The sequence below is a fragment of the Carassius auratus genome, unplaced genomic scaffold (genome assembly GCF_003368295.1).
Source record: "Carassius auratus strain Wakin unplaced genomic scaffold, ASM336829v1 scaf_tig00217546, whole genome shotgun sequence".
In the NCBI taxonomy this organism is placed as follows: domain Eukaryota; kingdom Metazoa; phylum Chordata; class Actinopteri; order Cypriniformes; family Cyprinidae; genus Carassius; species Carassius auratus.
In genome coordinates, this window is record NW_020529118.1 from 62694 (window position 1) to 77529 (window position 14836).

The window sequence follows — 14836 nt, forward strand, 5'->3', positions numbered from 1 at the left end:
AGATCTGACCATCAAGAACTCTACAGATGAACATGCTGGAGATTATACACTGAAGATCCGCAGCAGTAAAGGAAACACATACTGGACATACTTTGTTAAAATCAGAGGTGAGTCTCTCCAGTCAGTGTAATAATAATCACAGTTCTTCCTCATAGATTCAGATATTTTTCTGCAGGTAATTCAGATCAAACTGATTAATGTTCAGACTTCATTCAGAGTTTGTTCTGTAGTTCATTCTTAAAAATCTATTATTAAAGATTAAAACTGATAAAAGTTGCTGCTTCACCTCAATGAGTAGGCTATTTCATTCAGCTTTTATTTCTATCAACCCTTTGTAAATAACACAGAAATGTGTATTAGATTCTTCTCTGAAACACAGCAAACTGTCTTTGTTTTGAACTGATGAAACAGCATCTAAATCATGTTTCTGTATCATTTTGATCTCTGTTGTTCACATGAAGACACTTGATCTAATGGATATCTTTGTATTTCTCTGATCTAGATGCTGCTGTCACAAATGAAGCAAGGACAGAATCATTGATGAAGGAAAAGACTGGTGAGAATCTGCTGTTTGCACTGAACTTTAACTTCACAACACTATCATGATCTGATGTGTGATTTGGCTTCATGCGGTTTATTCAGATTTCAAGCAAATGACTGTAAGTGAATTAAAGAGTGATTGTCCTGAGAGAAATGACCTTCTGTTTAATCTTTTCATGCTACAAACATCCGAGATGCAGAAGTTTAAATGAACCAAAGTAAACTTTTACATTTCAGATTGCATATTCTAGTAGATGCACGAATTCACAAATATAATAATGTTCATTTGTGAGAAAAGTGCTTAAACTAAATTTAACTCATCAAACGAGCTAAATATGCTTCTGACAATCTGTGTTACATGATTTCTTAAATTGTAAATCTTTGAAGTTAGTTTTGATGTCTCATGAAGAAATCCAGATCAGTGCATCTTCTGTTTTTAATTCATCATTGTCTCTGTATTTTCTTTCAGATTCCAGAAGAAACCGAGTGAATGAATCAGTGACTGTAGAGATGGAGAAGAAACCGCTGTTGAATAGAGATGATCTGAATGTTGTGAATGAGGAGGAGAGGACGAGTTCACTTTAAGAACATAAGACCCGCCCACAAGTGTCAATCACTCTGACATCATCAACATTCAGCTCCAGCTTCAACACAAACATGTTTCTGTTTTTATGATCCTCTAGAATCCGTCCAGTGAAAGTCAGATATAAAACTGTGTTGAGCTGGTAAACTTGCATGTGAAGAGCTTCTTTAGTTTTAGATGAACCAAGAAACATGTTTGTCATTTTAATATTACACTTCATTCTTTTACTCTATTTAGCCTGATACTAGTTTGACTCACAGCTTTGATTTTGTGTGATTGTAGACAGTGAGTTTATTCTGTTTTAAATAATAAACACAGTGAGTGTCAGAAAGTGTCATTTGTTTTTTTATAAGATATTTTTACCACAGCAGTATCTCTTATCATTTTATTTTCTGTTTTTATATGATAAACACCAGTTCCAGATTAATGTTCATGTTCAGCGTTGATTACAGTCTGTTTCCAAAGCTGAGATCACAAAATCTTCTTGTTCTTCATGTTCATAGTGCCTTTGTATTCACGCTGAAGCATTTGAAATGAGCCTTTTGCGCTTGTACCAAAAAAAAAGATGCCACTGATCTTATACCCAATCTTTTCTGTCCTTCAGTGGACAAACACTGATACTGCTTTTGCCTCCTAACAACTGTTACTATATATATACATATATATATGTTTGAATATGAGTGTTACAATATTAATAAATAATTAAAGGGCAAAATTGTGTGAAATGTGTGTTTCTTCATACTGTATGTAATACACAATCAAATCTTATACAGTTGAGAAAAAAAATGACTGTAAAAGTAAATAGTATCCTCTTGTGTTGATCGTAAAAACAAACACACAGGAAAATCAGATGAACACTAACTGAACATGATAATGGACCCCACATTTATATACTTTTGTATTAAAGGCCACATTGTTTTTCTAAATTGTGACTAAAATGCTTCTGATTTAAACACTGTTTGTACTGTAACACTGTAATGAGAAAAGCTACAAAATAAATCAGAGTAAATCTTGAAGTTTTTATCAAATGAGATGATTAAAAAAGATTCATATCAGTGTTTACATTTAATAAACTTGTAACTGCAAATTTGAAAACCATAAAGGGTCTCAAGTAAATATGTGCAGTTTCACATGATTAGTTCAAACAGTCACATGACCAGAGCAGTTTATTTCCTGTTTGCATCTTGAGAAGATAAAGACTGCAGCAAAGCTCCAAAACTAAAGGCTAGTAAAGTATGTTAACATAAAGATATGACTAAGATTTTTGCTACACATGGTACACATAAACTTTTAAGTTACAGGCCATTCATAACTTCTACTAGCAAAAAAAAAAAAAAAAAACACTCAAATAAACCAACAGCTTGAGGCTGTCTACACTGAACGTGATAAAGCGACCGTTGCAAATCATTTTGTGTCAGAACTAGGGGTGTACGATATTGACAAAAAATAATATCTCAAAATTTTATTGATAAAGATAATTATCTAATATTTTGCTAAGTGTGTTATTGCACTGATATCTTAAGGCCGTGTACACCTGACTCCTGAAGTTTTTGATATATTTCATATTCTGTGTGGACAGTTTACAGCAATGATAGAAATTAATCTTTTAAATTCATTTTTACCTTTTATGTGCATTATTAACTGTATAAAGCCAGTGTGCATCATCTTTTGAATCAAATTCTTACATTTAATCAGTCAATTATAATAATAAAAAATACATTTAGGCTGTTATTAAACAAATTAAATCAGTATCAACAAAATTAATAATCGCAGAAGTTGAAGTGGCATTCAGATGTAGACTATTTACATAAATGTAGTTTAGAGTGACATGGAATGATTTAACCCGCAGTTACAAATGCATAAATAATGTTTTGCTATTTTAAACTTGAAATGTTGAATACTGATATTTGAAATCGTTTTTAAAATGAAAAGATACATTAAATGCCTAATTAAAACCGCCAGTAGGTGACAGCGAATCACTGTTAATAAGTGACTCATTGAGACTGAACCGAGTCATTTAAACGATTGATTCATTCAGGAATGAACTCCGTCATGTTGCTCAGAAACACAAAACAGCGTTCTGTGGCTGTGTTTGAAATGATTTCTGTTGGAGAAATAGAGCAAAAACAGGCAATATGGTGTCTAAAACGTCTCTTGATATTAACTTATTGTTTATTGAACGGTTGTATAAATGTAACGGAGGCCAGCGAGTAATGCTGTGCAGGTAAACCTCACTCCCCGATCTCAAGAGAAGCACTAGCGACAGACGTTAGTGGCTGTAGCCATTTGGCCTTCTTGTTAGTGCGTCCGCCTCCCATGCACTGTAAAACCCGACAAGTTAACTTAACTCAAATCGTTTGAGTAAACCGATTGCCTTGACTGTAATACCCGACAAGTAAACTTAACTCAAACGGTTTGAGTAAACAGATATCCTTAAGTTATGTTAACTCAAACCATTTGAGGAAACCGATTGCCTTAAACCATTTAAGTAGAAAAAACTAACAGTTATGAGTACTCTGAACTTAATTCAGTTGAGTTCACTGAAAGAAGATATACATTGCAATTAAGTGATTAAGTGATTAACTGAGTGATAATTGTGAATTAGTGATGAACAGCTGCTGTTAACAAACAGAATTACTGAAGAAAAGAGAAACACAAGAACTACTACAACTGACTTCAGACACAGCCTTAGATGAAATCAACTGAAATAAAATACATGAAATCTCTCAAGATCTGATTAAACAACCCACAAACAGCATCAGCAGCTCCACTTATTAATAACCAGACTGACTTTATTTCTGTCAGACGTCTACAGAAGATCTTATTGAGAATGAACTAAGGTTTAGATGTTGATTTATTGTTTCATTTGAAGTAACCATGTTAGAGATCAGTGTTTGCTTTAGTTGAGCTCTTGACCCATGACTTCTGTCTTAGTCTTTTCTCTGGCTGTTATAACCGTGTGTTTCTAAAACATATTTGTTGTAACTCAATAGCCCAGAAGAAATGCCATCAGGTGTTAACCTGTACCTAGGTGTAGGTTTTTATACTTTATATAGGTGATGATAGTCATCAATTATTGAACTGGTTTTACAGTGTACAGTATGTGGCACTGAGAGGCAAACAAATGTAATAATAAATGTACATTTTACATGTTCAGAAGAAGTGAGCTGCACTGTCTTGTGGAAATACAAACAGGTTGTGTATTGTTAGTAAAATGCTCAGTGCAAAGAAAGAGAAGTAATAGTAACATGTTTTTTTTCATGTGTCTAATAGACTTGAACAAGTTCTTTGAAAAACATCTCTGACCTATGAAACATGACTACTCTTCATGCTCTGTTAACTATGGTTTCACTTATAATAAAAATATATTACATAAAGCATCCATATTTGTCTATGCCCATGTTGATTAGATTAAAAAATTGAAGGCCTGGTTATCTTAAGCCAGGACTAGGCCTTAGTTAATTTAAGCAACTTTTTATTTAAGCAACTTTAAGATATTAAGCAACTTTAAGATATTTAAGCAACTTTTACAAAAATGCCTTCGAAGAAAATGTTACAGGTTTGCATCTTGACACAGAACAATGACACTGACATATTTTAAAATATGTCACAGCAAGATATTTTCAGTTGAGACCACTCAAAGATGTATTTTAGTCTGGGACTAGCTTAAGCCTTGTCTGTGAAACCGGGGGGAAAGTATTAATTTAAGGTACATTTAGAACGGATAAAAATGTGTGATTAAATTGCGATTATTCACGAGTTAACTCATGATAATCATGCAATAAATTTTATATAGATTTTAATTGTTTGACAGCTTTGAGTTAAAATGACTAAAATTTATGCTGGTAACTCATCAGTGGACTTTCCTCGTCAATATAGGCTATATTTTTTCACACTTTTCTCATTCTTACTAATTCAAGTTTTTATATGAATGAACTTCTGAAGGGAACTGGGCATAAAATAAAATTATTTTCTAGTTGTGTTAGTTGAAATCATAAACACCCGGGGAGCTATTAAATCGGATTTTGTTTTATTATTCACCAAATGAAATTGTGGCATAATAATAATAATAATAATAATAATAATAATAATGGTTGAAATATGACATTTGAAATATGACATTTGAAATTATATTTATAATATTTATTGTTTATAAATTTTACAGTTTAAATGTATCATCTAAACAGGCTTTTATTGCAATTTAAGAATTCAAGTGCAGCCATGAAAAGATTTTTAAATGCACTTCATCTTTTCAGCACATGATGGCAGTAGAAGAAAATAGAAATATGAAATATGATCCCTTTCTTGCATTTTATTGTACAAACTGTGCAATAAAATTATTAAAAACAAAAAACACTTTACGTTTACAATTAATAAACACTGCTATTTTGAATAATGCACATTTCTATTTTAAAAAATGCATTCTACTCTAAACTTTCAAAACATCATGTTCAAACATAAAAAAACCTCCACATAATTTTAGATTTTCAGTGAAGAATAAGGATGAGGAAGAGGGTCATTTTGCCAAAATGCAAACAATACAAGAAATCAACATGATTGTCAATCAGAATAAAAATGATCAAAGAAGTAAAGTGATAAATAACAAATTTTCCACATATCTGAAAAATCAGAGTGAGGAGCGATTTTCATATTCAGTCACAAGAGGGAGCTAGACCAGCTTCATCAGAAGAGTGAAAATGAAAGTGAAAGTTGTAACATATTGAGTATATTATACATATATATGAGGTTATGAGGACATCTAGTGGTCATCTGATATAATGACATCCAGAGTCACGTGTGTATGCTTTGTTACTGAAGTCAGTTGAATAAAGTTATGTGATGGCGAAGCAGCTCGTGTTCGTCTGTCTGTCTAAAGAACAGAACATGGTGTCAGAATAAAACTGATATAAATGCAGAAAAAGAGGATGGCACAGTTACAGCCACCACCGCCGTTGATTCTGCAAGGAAATCTCTCGGAAAATTTGAAGAACTGGATACAGAGTTTCGAACATTTCTCGCTAGCTAGCGGAGTAGCATAGAAGTCTGAGACGGTGCAGTGTGCTACAGTTCTGCACGTGGCGGGGGAAGAGGCCATAAAATATGTAATACATCTGAGTTCTCAGAAGAAGAGAGAAATAAAATACAAGTACTAAAAGACAAGTTAAAAAATTACTGCGAGCCTCGAAAAAACCTACCGTACATCAGACACGTGTTTTTCACGAGATCGCAAGGGCCTGCAGAAACAATCGACATGTAAGTCACTGATCTGAAAAGCAAAGCAAAAGACTGTGAGTTTGGTGATCTACACGATTCATTAATTCGTGATAGGATTGTATGTGGCATAAGAGAGGATCAACTAAAAGGAAGACTTCTAAGAGAAACGGATCTCACATTGGAAAAGGCCACAGACATTTGCAGGGCCAGCGAGATCACGTCGAGTCAGATGAAAGCACTCAATGATGAAGTAAATGTACACAAAGTTGAATCCATAAAGCCAAAGAAAAGAGACACCAAATCAGAGCAGACGTCAGTGATGAGAAAGGAATGCAGCAGATGCGGCAGCAAGCGCGAGTACAGAAAATGTCCAGCCTACGGGAAAACATGTCAGTCTTGTCAGAAGAAAAATCATTTTGCAAAGATGTGTAATACCAAAGACCTGCAGAGTCAGAGTAAAAGAATGCAAGTGATTGAACGAGATGGCAACATTTTTATTGGTACAGTAACAGTGGAAAAAGAAAGAAATGTAATGTCCATTAACTCAAGTAAGGAGGAGGAACAATGGGTTGAGACAATCCAGATAAACAATAATGATGTTAAAGTGACACTGGATTCAGGAGCTGAATGTAATATCATGTCAGGAAGAGTGTAGAAGTTGCTAAACATAGCAGGGAGACTGTAGAGGTCAAGCTGCAATCTTGTTACATATTCTGGACACAAGATGGCACCATTGGGCAAGAAAGCACTGAATTGTGTGTCCAAAGGACAGAAACACAAAATCCTGTTTGAAATAATGAAGCATGATGCACCTGCCATTCTAGGGCGATCTGCATGTCAAAAAATGGGCACGATTAAAAGACTGTATGAAATTGAAAAGAACAGTGACATTCTCAAGGATTTTGACGATCTATTTGAAGGGTTAGGCGGTTTATCAGGAGAACACCACATACAAATTGATCCAAATATCAGACCAGTTGTGCATGCACCAAGAAGGATACCTGTAGCTCTGCGAGAGAAAGTTGTTAAGAACTACAAAGAATGGAGCAGATGGGGGTCATCGCAGAGCAAACTGTGTCAACTAAATAGGTCAACAGCATGGTAACTGTAGTTACATCGAAGAAAATGTGCATTTCTATGGATCCTAAAGATCTCAATCTGGCAATAAAAAGAGTGTTATCCAATGCTGACAGTAGAAGATGTGGTCTCAAGAATGCTGAATGCAAAGTACTTTTGTGTGCTAGACGCAAATCAAGGGTTTTGGCAGATAAAGCTGGATCATGAAAGTTCAAAGCTTTGCACATTGAACATGACAATTGGGCGATACCGTTTTCTTAGGTTACCTTTCGGTATATCGTCAGCATCAGAAGTCTTTCAGAGATCCATTGAACAAATGATAGAAGGACTGGAAGGTGTGGTAAATATCATCGATGGCTTGCTGGTGTGGGGAGACTCCATTCAAGAGCATGATGAAAGGCTAATAAAGCTGCTGGAATGTGCAAGAAAAAACAATTTAAAACTTAACAGGAACAAGTGCAAAATAAGAATGACATACTGAGTGCTCAAGGAGTTAAGCCAGATGAAGAAAAGGTAAGGGCAGTGACTGAAATTCCACCACCACAAAGCAAGCAAGAACTGCAAAGATTTTTTGGAGTAGTCCAATATCTGGCAAAGTTCATTCCCAATATTTCTGACATAAGTGCACCTTTGAGGAAATCACTGGAGAAAGAGACAGATTGGCACTGGGAGGATGCTCAACAGCAAAGTTTTGAAAAAGTCCTACTTTGAAATTCGTTGACGTGAGCAAACCGGTCACATTGTCAGTAGATTCCAGCTCAGAATGAATAGGAGCTGTGATTCTGCAAGAAGGAAGGCCAGTGGCTTACGGCTCGAGAGCTCTGAACGACTGTCCCATGATCCATAGTTTATGGATGTGAGAAATTTCACCAGTATGTGTACGGAAGGGAAATCACGATTGAAAGTGATCACAAGCCATTAGAGAGTATATTTAAGAAGCCGCTGCATCAGGCTCCTATGAGATTACAAAGAATGCTTCTACGACTACAGAGATACAATCTGAAGGTGATGTACAAACCTGGTAAGGAACTATACATAGCAGATGCTCTAAGTTGTGCTTATCTACATGAACAGAAGGAAAATCTGCTGGAAGAGGATCTAGCAGTGAACTGGATTACGTCACAGCTTCCTATTTCAGAACAGAAACTGGATGCTTTCAAAAAAGCAACAGCAGAGGATGCAGAGATGCAAATGTTAAAAAAGGCAGTGCTGAATAGATGGGCGAAAGAACGATCTATGATGCCAAGATCAATACAGCAATACTGGACATTTCGAGAGGAAATCAGTTATGAAGATGGTCTGTTATTTAAAGCAAATAAGCTCATTTTTCCAAATCAGCTAAGACAGGACAGACATTTGGTTTGTTAGTGAAGTAAGTTGAATAAATCCACAATCCATAAACAAATAAATCCATCCACACACACACACATTCACTCTCTCTCTCTCTCTCTCTCTCTCTCTCACACACACACACAGGGGCGGATTTAGACATTTTGGGGCCCAAGGCAAACACAGACATGGGGCCCTCTACATCTCTTGTTTCCCTCCTTTTGTCAATCCTTATTTAAAAAAAAAAAGCCCTACTTGTTACTTCTCTTCAGCAGTCTTCACACAGCAATGATGTATAGACATCTGGAGTTGTATCTGTAAGAAAAAAGAAGAAAAATAAAAAACACAGAACCACATTCTGTTTAACAGATGTAGCCTCTGTAAAATTGTATTTACATAAAATTTTCTCTGTACAATAATATGTATTGTCTATTTACACAGGGAAGAGCCGTCATTGGTTGTCATTTACCTTGGTTGTTCTGATAGTATCTTCTATATGGATCTGCTTGCTGCTACATGTTGTTTTTGGAATTCTGTCTTGTGTTACTAAAGTGAGAAGAAACACACAAGACAATAAGTGATCAATTATGGAGACATCATTTTAGTAAAAATAACTTACCTTTTACCTTTTTTTTTTCACTGACTTTCTCCTGCTCTCCCTTTTTTTCTGACCATTTCTTTATTTCCCTTGTCTCTGTTTTTGCATCTTTCTCGTCTTCTCTCTTTGGTCTTTGCCTGTCTTTTTCTTCTTCTCCCTTTGGTCTTTGCCTGTCTTTTTCTTCTTCTCTCTTTGGTCTTTGCCTATCTTTTTCTTCTCCTCTCTTTGGTCTTTGCCTGTCTTTTTCTTCTTCTCTCTTTGGTCTTTGCCTGTCTTTTTCTTCTCCTCTCTTTGGTCTTTGCCTATCTTTTTCTTCTTCTCTCTTTGGTCTTTGCCTGTCTTTTTCTTCTTCTCTCTTTGGTCTTTGCCTGTCTTTTTCTTCTTCTCTCTTTGGTCTTTGCCTGTCTTTTTCTTCTTCTCTCTTTGGTCTTTGCCTATCTTTTTCTTCTTCTCCCTTTGGTCTTTGCCTGTCTTTTTCTTCTTCTCTCTTTGGTCTTTGCCTATCTTTTTCTTCTTCTCTCTTTGGTCTATGCCTGTCTTTTTCTTCTTCTCCTCTCTTTGCCTATCTTTTTCTTCTTCTCTCTTTGGTCTTTGCCTGTCTTTTTCTTCTTCTCTCTTTGGTCTTTGCCTATCTTTTTCTTCTTCTCCCTTTGGTCTTTGCCTGTCTTTTTCTTCTTCTCTCTTTGGTCTTTGCCTATCTTTTTCTTCTTCTCTCTTTGGTCTTTGCCTGTCTTTTTCTTCTTCTCCTCTCTTTGCCTATCTTTTTCTTCTTCTCTCTTTGGTCTATGCCTGTCTTTTTCTTCTTCTCCTCTCTTTGCCTATCTTTTTCTTCTTCTCTCTTTGGTCTTTGCCTATCTTTTTCTTCTTCTCTCTTTGCCTATCTTTTTCTTCTTCTCTCTTTGGTCTTTGCCTGTCTTTTTCTTCTTCTCTCTTTGGTCTTTGCCTGTCTTTTCTTCTTCTCTCTTTGGTCTTTGCCTGTCTTTTTCTTCTTCTCTCTTTGGTCTTTGCCTATCTTTTCTTCTTCTCTCTTTGGTCTTTGCCTGTCTTTTTCTTCTTCTCTCTTTGGTCTTTGCCTGTCTTTTTCTTCTTCTCTCTTTGGTCTTTGCCTATCTTTTTCTTCTTCTCCCTTTGGTCTTTGCCTGTCTTTTTCTTCTTCTCCCTTTGGTCTTTGCCTGTCTTTTTCTTCTTCTCTCTTTGGTCTTTGCCTGTCTTTTCTTCTTCTCTCTTTGGTCTTTGCCTGTCTTTTTCTTCTTCTCTCTTTGGTCTTTGCCTGTCTTTTTCTTCTTCTCTCTTTGGTCTTTGCCTGTCTTTTTCTTCTTCTCTCTTTGGTCTTTGCCTATCTTTTTCTTCTTCTCCTCTCTTTGCCTGTCTTTTCTTCTTCTCTCTTTGGTCTTTGCCTGTCTTTTTCTTCTTCTCTCTTTGGTCTTTGCCTATCTTTTTCTTCTTCTCCTCTCTTTGCCTATCTTTTTCTTCTTCTCTCTTTGGTCTATGCCTGTCTTTTCTTCTTCTCCTCTCTTTGCCTATCTTTTTCTTCTTCTCTCTTTGGTCTTTGCCTGTCTTTTTCTTCTTCTCTCTTTGGTCTTTGCCTATCTTTTTCTTCTTCTCTCTTTGCCTATCTTTTTCTTCTTCTCTCTTTGGTCTTTGCCTGTCTTTTTCTTCTTCTCTCTTTGGTCTTTGCCTGTCTTTTTCTTCTTCTCTCTTTGGTCTTTGCCTATCTTTTTCTTCTTCTCTCTTTGGTCTTTGCCTGTCTTTTTCTTCTTCTCTCTTTGGTCTTTGCCTGTCTTTTTCTTCTTCTCTCTTTGGTCTTTGCCTGTCTTTTTCTTCTTCTCCCTTTGGTCTTTGCCTGTCTTTTTCTTCTTCTCCCTTTGGTCTTTGCCTGTCTTTTTCTTCTTCTCCCTTTGGTCTTTGCCTGTCTTTTTCTTCTTCTCCCTTTGGTCTTTGCCTGTCTTTTTCTTCTTCTCCCTTTGGTCTTTGCCTGTCTTTTTCTTCTTCTCCCTTTGGTCTTTGCCTGTCTTTTTCTTCTTCTCCCTTTGGTCTGTGTGTGAGTGAGTGTGTCTGTGTGTGTGTGAGTGAGTGTGTCTGTGTGTGAGTGAGTGTGTCTGTGTGTGTGAGTGAGTGTGTCTGTGTGTGTGAGTGAGTGTGTCTTTGCGTGTGAGTGAGTGTGTCTTTGCGTGTGAGTGAGTGTGTCTTTGCGTTTGAGTGAGTGTGTCTTTGCGTGTGAGTGAGTGTGTCTTTGCGTGTGAGTGAGTGTGTCTTTGCGTGTGAGTGAGTGTGTCTTTGCGTGTGTGTGAGTGTGTCTTTGCGTGTGTGTGAGTGTGTCTTTGCGTGTGAGTGAGTGTGTCTTTGCGTGTGAGTGAGTGTGTCTTTGCGTGTGTGTGAGTGTGTCTTTGCGTGTGTGTGAGTGAGTGTGTCTGTGAGTGTGAGTGAGTGTGTCTGTGAGTGTGTCTGTGTGTGTGAGTGTGTCTGTGAGTGTGTCTGTGTGTGTGAGTGAGTGTGTCTTTGTGTGTGAGTGAGTGTGTCTTTGTGTGTGAGTGAGTGTGTCTTTGTGTGTGAGTGAGTGTGTCTTTGTGTGTGAGTGAGTGAGTGTGTCTGTGTGTGAGTGAGTGTGTCTGTGAGTGTGTCTGTGAGTGTGAGTGAGTGTGTCTGTGTGTGTGAGTGAGTGTGTCTGTGTGTGTGAGTGAGTGAGTCTGTGTGTGTGAGTGAGTGAGTCTGTGTGTGTGTGTGTGAGTGAGTCTGTGTGTGTGAGTGAGTGAGTGAGTGTGTCTGTGTGTGTGAGTGAGTGAGTGAGTGTGTGTGAGTGAGTCTGTCTGTGTGTGTGAGTGAGTGTGTCTGTGAGTGTGAGTGAGTGTGTCTGTGTGAGTGAATGAGTGTGTCTGTGTGTGTGAGTGAGTGTGTCTGTGTGAGTGAGTGTGAGTGAGTGTGTCTGTGTGAGTGAGTGTGTCTGTGAGTGTGTCTGTGAGTGTGAGTGAGTGTGTCTGTGTGTGAGTGAGTGTGTCTGTGTGTGTGAGTGAGTGTGTCTGTGAGTGAGTGAGTGAGTGTGTCTGTGAGTGAGTGAGTGTGTCTGTGAGTGTGAGTGAGTGTGTCTGTGAGTGTGAGTGAGTGTGTCTGTGAGTGTGAGTGAGTGTGTCTGTGTGAGTGAGTGTGAGTGAGTGTGTCTGAGTGTGAGTGTGTCTGTGTGTGAGTGAGTGTGTCTGTGTGAGTGAGTGAGTGTGTCTGTGTGAGTGAGTGTGAGTGAGTGTGTCTGTGTGAGTGAGTGTGTCTGTGAGTGTGTCTGTGAGTGTGAGTGAGTGTGTCTGTGTGTGAGTGAGTGTGTCTTTGTGTGTGAGTGAGTGTGTCTTTGTGTGTGAGTGAGTGTGTCTTTGTGTGTGTGTGAGTGAGTGTGTCTTTGTGTGTGAGTGAGTGTGTCTTTGTGTGTGTGTGAGTGAGTGTGTCTTTGTGTGTGTGTGTGTGAGTGAGTGTGTCTGTGAGTGTGTCTGTGTGTGTGAGTGAGTGTGGCTGTGTGTGTGAGTGAGTGTGTCTGTGTGTGTGTGTGAGTGAGTGTGTCTGTGTGTGTGAGTGAGTGTGTCTGTGTGTGTGAGTGAGTCTGTGTCTGTGTGTGTGAGTGAGTCTGTGTGTGTGAGTGAGTGAGTGAGTGAGTCTGTCTGTGTGTGTGAGTGAGTGTGTCTTTGCGTGTGAGTGAGTGTGTCTTTGCGTGTGAGTGAGTGTGTCTTTGCGTGTGTGTGAGTGAGTGTGTCTTTGCGTGTGTGTGAGTGAGTGTGTCTGTGAGTGTGAGTGAGTGTGTCTGTGAGTGTGAGTGAGTGTGTCTTTGTGTGTGAGTGAGTGAGTGTGTCTTTGTGTGTGAGTGAGTGTGTCTGTGTGTGAGTGAGTGTGTCTGTGAGTGTGTCTGTGAGTGTGAGTGAGTGTGTCTGTGTGTGTGAGTGAGTGTGTCTGTGAGTGTGAGTGAGTGTGTCTGTGTGTGTGAGTGAGTGTGTCTGTGAGTGTGTCTGTGAGTGTGAGTGAGTGTGTCTGTGTGTGTGAGTGAGTGTGTCTGTGTGTGTGAGTGAGTGTGTCTTTGTGTGTGAGTGAGTGTGTCTTTGTGTGTGTGTGAGTGAGTGTGTCTTTGTGTGTGTGTGAGTGAGTGTGTCTTTGTGTGTGAGTGAGTGTGTCTGTGTGTGAGTGAGTGTGTCTGTGAGTGTGTCTGTGAGTGTGTCTGTGTGTGTGAGTGAGTGTGTGAGTGAGTGTGAGTGAGTGTGTGAGTGAGTGTGTCTGTGAGTGTGTCTGTGAGTGTGTCTGTGTGTGTGAGTGAGTGTGTGAGTGAGTGTGAGTGAGTGTGTGAGTGAGTGTGTCTGTGAGTGTGAGTGAGTGTGTCTGTGTGTGTGAGTGAGTGTGTCTGTGTGTGTGAGTGAGTGTGTCTTTGTGTGTGAGTGAGTGTGTCTTTGTGTGTGTGTGAGTGAGTGTGTCTTTGTGTGTGTGTGAGTGAGTGTGTCTTTGTGTGTGAGTGAGTGTGTCTGTGTGTGAGTGAGTGTGTCTGTGAGTGTGTCTGTGAGTGTGTCTGTGTGTGTGAGTGAGTGTGTCTTTGTGTGTGTCTGTGAGTGTGAGTGAGTGTGTCTGTGTGTGTGAGTGAGTGTGTCTGTGTGTGTGAGTGAGTGTGTCTTTGTGTGTGAGTGAGTGTGTGTGTCTTTGTGTGTGTGTGAGTGAGTGTGTCTTTGTGTGTGTGTGAGTGAGTGTGTCTTTGTGTGTGAGTGAGTGTGTCTGTGTGTGAGTGAGTGTGTCTGTGAGTGTGTCTGTGAGTGTGTCTGTGTGTGTGAGTGAGTGTGTGAGTGAGTGTGAGTGAGTGTGTGAGTGAGTGTGTCTGTGAGTGTGTCTGTGAGTGTGTCTGTGTGTGTGAGTGAGTGTGTGAGTGAGTGTGAGTGAGTGTGTGAGTGAGTGTGTCTGTGAGTGTGAGTGAGTGTGTCTGTGTGTGTGAGTGAGTGTGTCTGTGTGTGTGAGTGAGTGTGTCTTTGTGTGTGAGTGAGTGTGTCTTTGTGTGTGTGTGAGTGAGTGTGTCTTTGTGTGTGTGTGAGTGAGTGTGTCTTTGTGTGTGAGTGAGTGTGTCTGTGTGTGAGTGAGTGTGTCTGTGAGTGTGTCTGTGAGTGTGTCTGTGTGTGTGAGTGAGTGTGTGAGTGAGTGTGAGTGAGTGTGTGAGTGAGTGTGTCTGTGAGTGTGTCTGTGAGTGTGTCTGTGTGTGTGAGTGAGTGTGTGAGTGAGTGTGAGTGAGTGTGTGAGTGAGTGTGTCTGTGAGTGTGTCTGTGAGTGTGAGTGAGTGTGTCTGTGTGAGTGAGTGAGTGTCTCTATTGTCATGTGTAAATCACTATAATCTGACCTTGCGAGCTTTGGCCTCAGCAAATCTTGCTATCACTGATTCCATATCCAGTGACTTCCTGACTTCCTGCTCGATGGAGAGAACAGCTAGAGCAGACAGCCTGTCCTGTGACATAGTTGATCTGAGGTACGTTTTGATTAGTTTCAGTGATGAG

General features: G+C 38.8%; 2 long non-coding RNA genes across 2 annotated transcripts; one reads left to right on the forward strand and one right to left on the reverse strand.

Moving 5' to 3' along the window:
* The first annotated feature begins 419 nt into the window (after window positions 1-419).
* LOC113101123 (uncharacterized) lies at window positions 420-1620 on the forward strand. The gene is made up of 2 exons (XR_003289932.1): window positions 420-556; window positions 1010-1620. It is a non-coding gene; the product is annotated as an uncharacterized LOC113101123 (long non-coding RNA).
* Window positions 1621-8987: 7367 nt separating this feature from the next.
* LOC113101118 (uncharacterized) lies at window positions 8988-9317 on the reverse strand. The gene is made up of 2 exons (XR_003289928.1): window positions 9213-9317; window positions 8988-9058 (listed from the first exon to the last, which is right to left on the reverse strand). It is a non-coding gene; the product is annotated as an uncharacterized LOC113101118 (long non-coding RNA).
* Between the last annotated feature and the right edge of the window lie 5519 nt (window positions 9318-14836).